Source organism: Coffea arabica, chromosome 2e, assembly GCF_036785885.1.
Source record: "Coffea arabica cultivar ET-39 chromosome 2e, Coffea Arabica ET-39 HiFi, whole genome shotgun sequence".
Classification (NCBI taxonomy): domain Eukaryota; kingdom Viridiplantae; phylum Streptophyta; class Magnoliopsida; order Gentianales; family Rubiaceae; genus Coffea; species Coffea arabica.
This window is the reverse complement of record NC_092313.1, coordinates 10,360,253-10,373,864: the sequence shown is the minus strand read 5'-3', so window position 1 is coordinate 10,373,864 and position 13,612 is coordinate 10,360,253. Positions and strand designations below refer to the sequence as shown.

At 36.7% G+C, this 13,612-nt stretch overlaps 1 pseudogene; it reads left to right on the top strand.

Moving 5' to 3' along the window:
- Positions 1-256: 256 nt before the first annotated feature.
- Positions 257-9,787, top strand: LOC113728541 (G-type lectin S-receptor-like serine/threonine-protein kinase At1g61370; annotated as a pseudogene).
- The last annotated feature ends 3,825 nt before the right edge of the window (positions 9,788-13,612 follow it).

The window sequence follows — 13,612 nt, the reverse complement described above, 5'->3', positions numbered from 1 at the left end:
TGACATAAGAAAAGATTAGGCTAGAAAATGGTATCTGACTAAGCCACCTTGCTAAGGTGCAAAGTTGAACAAAAACTCAGTCAAGTTAATTTGTTGATGAGCAAGCATATTGACCGATGACATTTGCTTATGGTGTACTACAAAGAAGGGTTAAAGGCAGAAGAAGGCAAAAGCGATCTCAAGACTTTGTTTGGTGAACAAATTCTTGAGGCTCTTTTGGGCTCAACGACCACTACAGAGACTAATAGCATAGTATATGGACAAGTACGGGGATATAGCTAGCTTATCATTGCTTGCGATTTTTAACATCCACTTCTTTTTACCAACATGCTTTGCATCAAATGACACCCTAACTCCATCCCAACCACTCAACGCAGGACAAGCTCTAATTTCAGCTGGACAAATCTTTGAATTAGGATTCTTCAGTCCTGGTAATTCAAGTAGATTGTACATTGGAATCTGGTACAAGAATGATATTGATCATAGAGTTGTTTGGGTCGCAAATCGGGAAAATGCACCGTTAGAAGGTGACTTGGCTTCAAAGCTGATAATCAGCAGCCATGGGAATCTAATGCTTATAGATGGAAAGCAAACTACTGTCTGGTCAGCAAATGCCCCTGTCCAGTCTAATAGCACAATAGCAGTGCTCCAAGATGACGGGGATTTCAACCTTAAAGATAATGTTTCAGGGGAAACTATATGGGAAAGTTTTTATTATCCTACTGATACAATTTTAGCAGGCATGCAGATAGGATTCAACAGCAGAACTGGACGGGAAAGCTTCTTGACAGCCTGGAAAAATGAGAATGATCCGGCACCTGGAAACTTTGTTTATGGACTCACAGACGAAAGACCAGCACAGTCTGTGGCATGGAATGGTACAAAACCACACTGGAGATCAGGTCCATGGGATGGATGGAAGTTCACTGGTATACAAGACTTCGCCGAGGGGTATTCAAATGGACTATTTGTGACACCAAATAATCATATGGGAGCTGCATCCATGACTTTCAACAACTTTGACAATTCTGATGTTTCAATTGGTGTAATTTCAACGACAGGTATGGTAGAGGTATGGTACAAGGAAAGAGAGCAAAATAAATGGAACTTTATATTTGCAGCACCTCAGGGTCCATGTGATGCATACGGAACTTGTGGACCCTTCAGTGTTTGTAGCAGGAACCATGCTTCAACTTGTGAGTGCCTGAAAGGGTTCTTGCCTAGGTCAAATGAGGAATGGAGTAAAGGAAATTGGACAAGTGGATGTGTAAGGCGTACAGAGTTGATGTGCAATGAAAACAGAAGCAACTTAAGCTTCAATGCATCTAAACCGGATGGCTTCTGGAAGGTCGGTCAGATGAAATGACCAGATCATTATGTGTATTTGTATGATAAGACTGACCAAGGGGGGTGTAGCCAATGGTGCCTGAGCAACTGCTCTTGTCTGGCATATGCATATCCAGATGGTATAGGGTGTCTGGTTTGGGTAACAGATCTTATCGACATGCAGCAATTCGTGAAGTCTGGGGAGGATCTATACCTCCGCCTTGCTAATTCAGACCTAGGTAACTTAGATCTAGTCTGGACTGGTACTACATAATATAGAATTATGTTCTTCAACAATTTGTTTAATGTAATTTTCAGGAGTAAAAAGTAGACATACAGCAATCAGCGTCAGCTTCGTATCCATATCGGTTGGTTTCCTCTTGGGTGTGTTAATATGTTGTGTCCGCAGATGGAAAGCTAACAGAAGAGGTAAACATGTTTATCAACTACTCTTAGCGTGTAGAGATATTAACACACTGAATATGATTCAAACTACGTATTATATTTGATCATTTAGCTGCAAATCAGTATGAAAGATACTTACGCTTACCTTCGTTTTTCCCAGAATTCTAACTACTCCATTGCTAATTTCAAGCCAACTTATATTTACATCTCCGAAAAGGTTAATCATCACTGATATTCTTATGCATACAATCACAGACAGACATCTCAGGGAACAAAGGTCAGAGACAAGAAAATGGTTCACAATAAAGAGCATCAGAAAAAGGGGCAAAGTAAAGGGTCACTTGGCTGACAAAAAGGGCACTTTGATTGATACTTCACAGGACAATATCCAAGAAAATCCTGCATCATCAAAGGGGTCATCAGAGCTTCCAATAGTTGATTTCAATAGGATAAAGATCGCTACCAACAACTTCAGCGAAGCTAACAAGCTTGGTGAAGGAGGATTTGGCACAGTTTACAAGGTAATTATCATTCCAAGCATCTAAACAGGTACCTGCAAACATTATATTAGCTTAAGGCCTGGGTGACATTGTTGAATAATTTGTGAATTTCACGTAGGGAAGCTTAGAAGATGGACAGCAAATAGCTGTGAAAAGGCTTTCGAGTCACTCAGGACAGGGCATGGAGGAGTTCAAGAATGAAGTTATATTGATATCTAAACTTCAGCATAGAAATCTTGTAAGGCTGTTGGGCTGCTGCATTCAAGGAGAAGAGAAAATAGTAATTCTTGAGTACATGAAAAACAAAAGCTTGGACACTTTCCTGTTCGGTAAATATTGTTCCTTTACTTTACTGAGCTATAATTAATTTTCTTTTCTTTTTTTCTTCAAAATTTTTTGCTTCAGGCCAGGAGTTTTTCGTAAGTTCTAATGTACTGTTTTGCAATGACTATCGCTAGTTGGGATCGAACTTTTGCGACTAATCAAAGTGCACAATGGTCGGTCGAGCTTATAAAATACCTCTGACTGTACATACTTTAAACAAGTTTATGCATGATCAGAAAACCAAAATCAGAGCTATAATTATATTTCTTCCAACATTTATCCACAGACAAAATCATACAGTTTTTCATAATTATCTTTCATGCAATATTTTGTTTCATAATTATCTTTCATGGAAGTCCATATGCAAAATCATATTTATCATTCATACTAGTATATAGAGCATTGTGTGTATTCGTCTGCGTACATTGAATGTCACTTGGAACATGTAATATGGACTTTGCCTTTTTCTCTCGTATATTGAATTTGTGTCTTGGATAAATGGGCAGATCGAACAAAAAGGCTGGAGCTAGATTGGGCCAAACGCTTCAGCATCATTCAGGGGATTGCCAGAGGGCTTCTCTATCTCCATCGAGATTCTTGTTTGAGAATTATTCACAGAGATATGAAGGCCAGCAACATTCTCTTGGACGATGACATGAATCCGAAAATCTCAGACTTTGGACTGGCGCGAACTTTCCGTGTCACACAGGAATTAGCCAACACTGGCAGGGTTGTGGGAACTTTGTAAGTCTTCTTTTTGCCTCTAGTCAGGAGATTCTGCTAATTCATGCCCACGATTGCCCAGTGCTAGTGCTCTTTGGTGCTTTTGTCTGCACAGGGCTGGGGAGGGTTTGGGCGGCTAGCCATAGCTACAATTAGTACGATTATTATACTCCTTTTTATGATTTACCATGCAATCGCATAACTTTGTTGTATTTCATGATGTACAACAAAAGTTATGCGAGTGTATGTCAAATCATGAAATATAAAAAAGTTACAAAGTCATAGAGTGTACACTAAATCATGAAAAAAATACAATCGCCCCAATTGCACCTAAGATCAATTGTACCTGCCCCATTTCGTGGTTAGCGGCTTTGTTTTCTGGATTAGTTTCGTCTTAGTACATTGGTGCAAATTTTCAATCTAGTCTCTTGAGCTGAAAATTATTCAATTTGGTCTTGACATGAGCAAAGCATATCAGTTTGGTCTCTGAAATTGAGGAAGTCTTGTTTTGGTATTAAAAATCTTAATTTTGCCATTCAAACTGAAAAAAAAAATTCTCAATTTTATCATCCAATTTGAGAAAATTATTCTAAATTAATCACCTAGCCCATTTGGCACTGTTGAATTGATTGTGAAAGCATCAAACTACAAATTGAGTTCAATGAGCAAAGTTATTTTAGCTGTTTTAATAAAAGTACTAGTGTTTAGCTTTTTTTGATGATAAACGTGCGTGTATCTGCTGGTTTCTTGAGATTTTAGCAAAGAACAACTTGAAGGTTTCATGAATGAAAAATACGTGCAATCATTTAACTCAACAAAAGAATGTCCTTTTCTTCACTTAAATTATTCAGGCAAAACAATTTTTGATACGATGACAAAAAACGTAGTTTGAAGTTCATTAGTTGTCATTCGATTCATTAAGGACACAAGAATGCCCTTGATTCATAGAGCAGGACTGCAGATATATCGTCGTTTAGCGTCTAAAGCCTATCTGCCATGTTAAAATAGAAATAAACTTAAAGATAATAATGTGCTTAAATATAGATGTGAAATGTTGCTAATCTTTTCATGTTCTTTTTAATTGCAGCGGTTATATGTCTCCTGAATATGCCATGAGTGGGCAATTTTCGGAAAAATCTGATGTTTATAGCTTTGGAGTTTTGCTGCTAGAGATTGTCAGCAGCAAGAAGAACACAGGGTTCGGATATCACGAAAAATATTTGAACCTTCTTGGTTGTGTAAGTGCATATTGCTTACATGTTTACTTATAGCAAGATCAGATGAGAGTTCATTACGTTTAACAAGAAAGACAAGCCGTCAAAAACGGTTTCTTAACATTTGGAAATTAATGGTTCTTTCAGGCATGGCAATTGTGGAACGAGTGCAAAGCTCCAGAGTTGCTGGATCAATCACTGGCAGATTCTTGCACCCCAACAGAGGTAAAGAGATGCATTCAAATCGGGCTTCTTTGTGTTCAAGACCATGCTGCAGATCGGCCTACAATGTCAAATGTAGTTCTCATGCTAAGCAGTTCTGAGAGTGAAATGGAACTTCCTCAACCAAGACAACCTACATTTACGTTTCAAAACTTGCAAGAATCCGATCGTTTTCAATCAGCCATTCGCTTATGCAACGGTTCCATAAACGAAATCAGTATTTCAATGGTTCAAGGACGATGAACCAAGGACGAGAGTCAGGAGACACAACAGTAACCTTAGAGAGATTACAAATTTTAGTGCGTAGCATATGTTTTCCGTAAGCAAGATTCAGATTGCTTTTGGACTTACTTAGCCTGTTGAGCTCCTTTTTGGTATATTTAGCCCCAGAGGTTTTTTCTTTTTTTGTGGGTAAAGAAAAAGAATCATTTTATTTTTGATGTAGAACTGAAGTTTATACACGGGGTAGCCCTTAAATAAAAAATTAAGGAAACAAATTAGTAGATCTTATCTAAAGGAATCCTCCACTCTAATGCAAGGTTTGGCATCCTCAACAACTTGTCATATAACTCGTTTGTGAAAGCTGAAGTTCCACTGTTTTGACACGTAAATGTCCCATCAGCATGCAAAAGCACCAAGTAAGGGGAAAACTGAACGTTCATGTTTTTGGAGCGCACATCATCAGGTACGATGATTGATTTATCAAATAACAAAAATTTTCAATATTTAACAATCACTCTGATCTCTTCTCCTCTCTGAAAATTGGCATTCGGTGGATAAACAATTTACTTCACAAAATTCAGGGTTGGCCAAAAATACATTCAAATTTAAGCACCTCCATTTTCAACTAGCATCCACAGTGTACAATTTGCAAATTGCATGGAAATCATGCACGTAAAAGTTCCCATTTCCTCTCATCAGATCAGAGATAAAAAAAGTGTAAATTACATACAACCTCCTGTGGTTTCATCTATTGCTACATGACCCCTCTAATATTTTAAAATATCCACTTTACCCCCAATAATTTTTGGAAACTTGATAGAAAGTAGCTTATGTAATGTCATTAGTTGAAATAGTAATAGTTTCCTTACTTAAATTCTAAATCAATCAATGGTTTAACCATCTTGTATAAAAGTATAGGGAGATTATGTAGACAAATGCAAAATTCACAGGAGGTAAAGTGAATATTTATACAAATCATAAGGAGGTTATATGGATATTAAGATTTTATCATATGCACTTTTAAAGCGTGTTTGATATAAATGCCTTAACTCATATGCATTCCATCCATTTTTTCACTTTGTATATAGTCACAGAGGGGTTATATGGCTATTTTAAAACCTTAGGGGGATCATCTAGCATTATATAAAATCACGGGGTAATAAGTAATTTATCCAAAAAAATCTAACTCTTACAGAAGTTCTTTTGATTATTGTCTACGAAGGAAACACTTCCAATTTACAAGCAACCTTCAATTCATGAAGCTGAAGACTGATGTTCAAGTGTAAAGTACTTCCACCAGTCCAACTTTAATAATGCTGAAGGTGCCTGTTACTTGCCGTGCTTAAACACCAAGTAACCAATGGTCAACGACTCAACTAATTAAGCTACATATTATGTAAATTGTTCAGTAATTCATATCCGCACTCTGTTTTGGCTTTTCTTTATTCTGCTTTACTCTTCATATCATAAGATGGATATTTTATTTCTCTATTCAACGATTTGAATGCCTGATCTAGCTGATGTACACGTTGCTAACTCTTTATTTTGGTTGACAGAGTGAACAACTAGGACAGGTGCAGGTTCCTTTCTGAAAAATGCTTAAGCTGAGAAGTAACAGAGATCAAGGCATTATCTTTTATGGAACCACCCCAGTCAATACTTAATAGCATATTTGTGCTCAAGATAATCTGGGTAGGGACTGAGTGATCTCATGATTATTGACATAACAATAGAATTATGCAAGGAAATGATATCCAATTATGCCACCTTGCAGTGCGCAAAGTTGAATAATAGAGTCGACTTCATTTATTTACCATGTATATTGACCATTTGTCTTCATTTCTCATGCTGTAGCAGACAAAAAAGGGCTAAAGGCAGAAGAAGAATAACAAAGAGATCTCAAGCATTCATTGGGTGCACAAATTCTTGAAGCAAACAGAAGAGGTAACTAATGTTCGCCTATTGCTCACAGTTTATTGGGAGGTTTTTTTTTTTTTTTTTTGGTTAACAAGAGTATTAACACTGCAAATAGAAAAATATGACTTGAAGTACTCTTTTTTATCATATATATGTAAAGAGGGGCTAATTCCTATTGTTTAAACGCTTATCATCATTAAAAATTTCGTTTTTTTCTTATTTATGAAATGAAAAAAAAAAAAAAAAAACTTAACAGCGCTGCCCCAGAAATTTAACCATTCCTAGTGTCTACAACTCAGAAAAGGAACTGATTGATAATTTTGTATGCAGTTATTTTTGAGGTATCGGCAGTTATGCTTATAACGATCTTCAGAGCGAGGACGAGAAAATGGTGCATAATAAAGGGCATCAGAAAATTGTGCATGCTAAAGGATCTCGTGGTGTCTGAGAAGAAAAAGGGCACTTTGAGAGATACCTCACAAGATGATATCCAGGAAAGTCCCGCATCGGCAAATGAGTCATTGGAGCTTCCAGCGATCGATTTCAATAGGATAAAGATTGCCACCGACAACTTCAGTGAAGCTAACAAGCTTGGTGAAGGAGGGTTCGGCGCAGTTTACAAGGTAAATATCATTCCAAGCATCAAAACAAGTATCTGGACACTTGATTAGCTCAAGGCACAGAGAAAACTCATTAGTAAATTTCTTAACCGAATTCCACGCAGGGGAGATTAGAAGATGGACAGCAAATAGCCGTGAAAAGGCTTTCGCGTCATTCAGGACAAGGCATGGAGGAGTTCAAAAATGAGGTTGTCTTGATATCTAAGCTTCAGCATAGAAACCTTGTCAGGCTGTTGGGCTGCTGCATTCAGGGAGAAGAAAAGACAGTAATTCTTGAATACTTGAAAAACAAGAGCTTGGACAAATTCCTCTTTGGTAAATGCTCTCCTATTTCTTTGCTGAAATATTAGTGGCTTTTCTTTTTTGCTGATCTTTTACTTCAGCCCATAGAGTTTAATGTAAATTCCAATGCATACATCTGCCAGAGGATCAAGGGCTGCAAAGTTGGTACTCAATTTGCCCAACTGGTCAAACTGTACGATGGTCAGTCAAGTGTATAAAGCAAAGCTGATAATGTAAAAATCAAACAAGTTTTTGTATTCACGAACCTTTAACATAAAAGTGATCTACTTTATGCTTCATAATATTGTTTCATCCAATATTCTTGTACACACAAAATTATTATACAGCTACTGCTACCTTAATTTCCATACCATAACTTAATCACTTGAAAATTCAATCCATCCTCAACTCACCCCGCCTGTGATGCTTTCTTGGGTCTTTGGCAAGTTTTGTGAAAGCAAACACTTCTCATTTCATTTCAAAATAGTATGATCTGCATTGCCATCTCCCCAAATATATTCTAAGGTTTGGAGAATTCATGTGTTTGCATTATGTAGATGTCCCTTGAGCTCTAGAACCTTGTGCAAACTTAAAAAATAACATTGAAGCTAGATTTCTGGTTCTGTAATTTATCTCCAGTTAGAAACATACAAGAGTAGCTTTAAACTGCAACCAATTTGCCAAAAAGAGCAGCGTTTATTCTTCTCTTATCGTTGAACATCACTTGGTACATATTATGGACTGTCCTTTTGGACTCATAAATTAAATTGTGCCTGCGGACCGTGGACAATGTGCAGATCGAACAAAGAGGTTGGAGCTAAATTGGGAAAAACGCTTCAACATAATTCAGGGCATTGCCAGAGGGCTTCTATACCTCCATCGAGATTCTTGTTTAAGAATTATTCACAGAGATTTAAAGGCCAGCAACATTCTCTTGGATGATGACATGAACCCCAAAATCTCAGACTTTGGCCTGGCACGAACTTTCCAAGTCACACAAGAACTAGCCAACACCCGCAGGGTTGTGGGAACTTTGTAAGTCTTTGCTTTTCCTCAGTAGATTCTGATTATCTGCTAATAAATCCCGAAATTCCCCTGTTTGTTGGTGCTCTAGTTATGTTCATGAACAAATTGGTTAACTTTTTCGTGTATACATTAAAGCTTACACCTCCAGCAAGTAACCGTAGAGCCCGAAAAGGGAAAAAAGCTCTCATAGAATGCCCCTGATTTGGATAGCATGAATATTATCTCTCTGTAGCACCTAAAGGCTGTGTGCCCTGATTTCATGACCAACCAAAAAGAAAGAAACATAAAGAAAATTGATATCTATTACACGGATTAATGTGCTTAAATTACAGATGTGTGACATATATTAGTAACACATTTCATGTTTCAATGTAATTGCAGCGGCTACATGTCTCCAGAATATGCCATGGGAGGGGTATTTTCAGAAAAATCTGATGTTTACAGCTTCGGAGTCTTATTGCTGGAAATAGTCAGTAGCAAGAAGAATACTGGGTTTGGTTATCACGAAAAACATATAAGCCTTCTTGGTTATGTAAGTGCAAACTCATTCACTGTTTAAAATTAGCTTGATCATACAAAAGTCCAGTCATGTCTAAGAATTGAGATTACAAGATAAATAATATGACAAGCCTAACTACAGCTTGCTTACTCGAAATGGTTTCTTAACAATTGGAAATGGTTCATTCAGGCATGGCAATTATGGAATGAGTGCAAAGCTCCAGAGTTGCTGGATGAATCACTGACTAATTCTTGCACCCCATCAGAAGTAATGAGATGCATTCGAGTTGGGCTTCTTTGTGTTCAAGACCATCCTACAGATCGGCCTACAATGGCTAATGTAGTTCTCATGCTAAGCAGTTCTGAGAGTGAAATAGAACTTCCTCAACCAAGAGAACCTACATTTACATTCCAAAGCTTGCTGGAATCAGATAATTGTCAGTCAGGGATTAGTTTATGCAATGATTCCATCAACGAAGTCAGTGTTTCAATGGTTGAAGGGCGATGAATGGGTGATTTACACAACAGTCAAGAGACACACATCCGCAGATTATGAAATTTATTACTTATCAGATGCTTTCTGTAGGTGAATGTGAGTATTAAGAATAAAGGTGCTCTGCGAATAGCCTATTTAGTTATCTAAATCGATTTAGTTCACATAAAATCCTTATGCATTCGAAACATATTTTAAGACATAATTCAATTTGTTTCGGCTGTGTCTGTCATTCTGTTTTCATATCTGAATACTGAACTGAATTAAGTCTGCTGCGGGCATATTCTAGGAAGTGCATTTTTTGGTAGTTGAAGCAACAGAAACAAAGCTTCTTCGATGGATTTTGTCGAAGAATTCTCTTAAATTTTCTGACCGGTGTAGTGGTCACTTGGTAAATGCCAGAAAGATGTTTTCTCATCTCAGATAAAGGGCAGTCACTGTATTCAAATAGTCTCTGTGTTATAATGCCAAAAAGGATGCTTGTTGAGATAAAAGAAGATTACTGCTGTTAAAACTCTGCATTTGGTTACTAAGGTGAAGAAGAGGCAACAAAAGTAGTAATTATTTTCCGGAGACGCAGGAAAGTAATAGTAATTATTGTCAAATGGCTATATGATATGATATTCATACTTCTTAGAACAAATCAAAGTGCAGGTGGAAAGACTTTTGTATCTAAGTACCATTTAGGACTTACAAGAGGCTTTTGGCTACTCAAAGGAATAGAGCAGTTTGCCTGAGTAATAAGATCTTATTAACATATTCACTTATCAAATCAGAAAACAATGCAAGTATGCAACGCTGACAACTAAAGAGGTTTGATTTTATAAGAAGAGATTTTTTAATGTGTGTAAATAATGACAACTAAAGAGGTGAATAAGTAAACACATTATTTTGTGAATTTTTTTTTTTTTTTTTGCAAATATGACTATGGATGAACATTAAAACTTAATTTGTATTATGGTGCCTTCCTAACAAGTTCTCTTGATTCTATTTGATATTTTGGATTCAAGAACTATTGCCTATTTGGTGGGACAGACAATTCCCTAAAGTATCACATTACTAAACCAAATAAATTTAATATTTTGGACTTAAAAGCAAGGACAAGTCCATGTAATTTACGTAAAAACAGATGGAAATTATTAAGTTGGCATCAATACGGCTGTCAAAAAATAGGGAAAAAAAAGGTAAAAACACAATTTTCTCAAAAGGGAGCTGTGTCACTTGTCACAAAGATAGATAGGCTACTACAGTATTTGCACCATCTTTTTATCTTTTTATTGTATGTATAGGTAGATAGATATAATCAAACTAATCCACCATAATCTACTTCTAAGCATGTTTTAACAAGCAAGCAAGACATTAAAGACTTCATAAAAGAAGAACAGTAGCAGTAAGATACTGGATGATGTCATATCTCAATGTAGATAGAACAATAGTGATTGTTTGGTTAGAAAGAGAAATATCTGCATATGCAATTTTCTTGAGTGATTCAAAACACGATCTTTATCCTTATTCCCTCTTCTCTCCAACAAATATTAATTGTAACGATCCAACAATTATAACTACAATTGAAAGATCTTATTGTAAGACTAAATGCACTCCCAAAATGACTAAATCCAACCAAAGACGGTTAGCGATGAAACCAAAGATGTGAAACAAAACCAAAAAAAAAAAAAAACAATTTGAAAAAAAAAAAAAATTGCCAACATTGCTAACATTCAAAATAGCAAATATTATTGGTGTTACGACAAAAAGCTGTCAATTGTCTACAGGCAAATTTGCCAAATTTTTCCTTTTCGATGTTTCAATTGATTTGTGAAACACGGAAACTGAACTGGAACCATACAACAATTGATTGATTGGGTCAGGCAGACAAGTCCGAAACTCGTGCACGATGGGCCGAGTCATGCAACGTAAAACTGTCGACGAGTCCACTGCAACAGTAAAGCCACATGAAGTGTTTGACCGTAAGTGCATTAAATCTCCATTTGTGGGCCTGGTGCCACAGAAGAGAAGAGAAGTATGGTCGCTGTACCACCGCCTAAGTTTGGATTAAATGCCATGGCGGATCCCACCGTTCATTTTGCCAATGTTGGCCTCCTCCGCGTTTATTCCACCGGCCTTATGAACACGTTGATGATGATGGCAACTAGCAGCCGCCATCAAATCATAAACGTGGTGTCTCAATTTCTGCTAATTCAATGTTGTACTAGCTCCGACCTTTTAACTCTTTTACCGCAGTGAAAAAGTTTAATTTTGGGAAGAGAGCAACTAGTGCCTTGCCTGCTTAAGTTTGTGCTCAGAAGTGACAAATAAAGAAAGACAGCCTTTACCTTTCCAGTATGACTAAATACTTGTGTTCCATTCTGGTTTTAAGCCACCTCAAGGATTAACGCTGCTTGATGGGGTGGGAGATCGAGAGTTTAAATATGACCTTCCGTCAATTATCACAATATGTGATTTTTTTAAAAAATTCATATGGGTGTGATTTAGTCCTCCGTAGGTCCAGTTGAACCTCCCTCCTTAGATTAAGATGTGATTCAGTCCCCATTAATCCCCCAATAATTACCATATGGCTATTTGTACAACAATCTTCATGGTCAGTTCCAATTATTTTTTTCATTTATTGATTTTTTTTTCCTCTGAAGAGTTTGTTGGATGTGAAACCCAAAAAGTCTCCAATGACAACACCATTAAAATGACACAGAAAATTCTGCGTGGAATTCGACCAGATTAATGCAACCAATGATATCCAACTATTAACCCTGTTGTTCTGGTCCGATTACCGTAGCTGAATTTCCTAACAAAATAAACTCGGTGGTTGAATACTTCTTCAACCATTTCCTGTTGGCTCTTTTCCCAACCATGAATCCATGATTCATATTCGGATTGATTCAACCCTCATCATGGAATAGGAGCCACACACTCACACACACACAAAAAGACCCCAAAAACCTTGACCCTATCCAACTTAGTAATCATTGCATTCTGATTCACTAAGACGTTAAAACGAGTTTGGATAGATTAATGAATTTGTTGGAGGCGTTAGTTTACCTTCTAAAATATACCCTTTCTACTTCAGATTCCGACATTACAATTCCGCTTTTATCTAAATTGCGGCGTAAATGGGTTTTTATGTGGGTATTTCATTAGTAAATCTTTCACGACCTTGACCTGCCACACTAATGCTTTAGTTTGGCACTTGAGTTTTTTGTCAAGTTTATTTATTATAAATTTTTTAAAAATTTTAGCTACAGTAACCTCAAAAAATTTCTCAAAATTTTTAAATCATATATTTCAAAATATTCAAACATTTATACATTTCAAAATTTTTTAAAAAAACTTCTAAAGCAGACTACAGTAAAGTTTTAGACAAATACCCAAAAAACTCGGTTACCAAACACTGGGAAACCCGTCAAATTCACAATATATGCTTTTTATTGTGATCTTTCTCAAGTTTAAATTTATATTGGATTGCAATGATCTCAGAATATCCCTAAACATTAAAAAAAAATTATCATATTCGAGAATGTTTTTTAAAAAAAAACGTGGATCAATTCAGGTATGATCTGACAAACATTAGAAAATTCCAAAAGGCAAAGATGGACGATTTATAAATTGCTCAAGGAGCTGCCAAATCGATATGGTTGGTAAAGTATATTATTCATAACAACACAAAAATGCTTCCTGCATTGAAAAAAGCTAGTAGTTAATAAAGTAATGAGAACGAGCACCCTTTACCTAACCCTTTTCCATCCCAACGAAGAGCCGGGCCCTTCTTTCTTTCTTTCTTGGCCGGCTGCGTGTTCGTAACTTCCATCGACAATCAAAGTCGCCAAT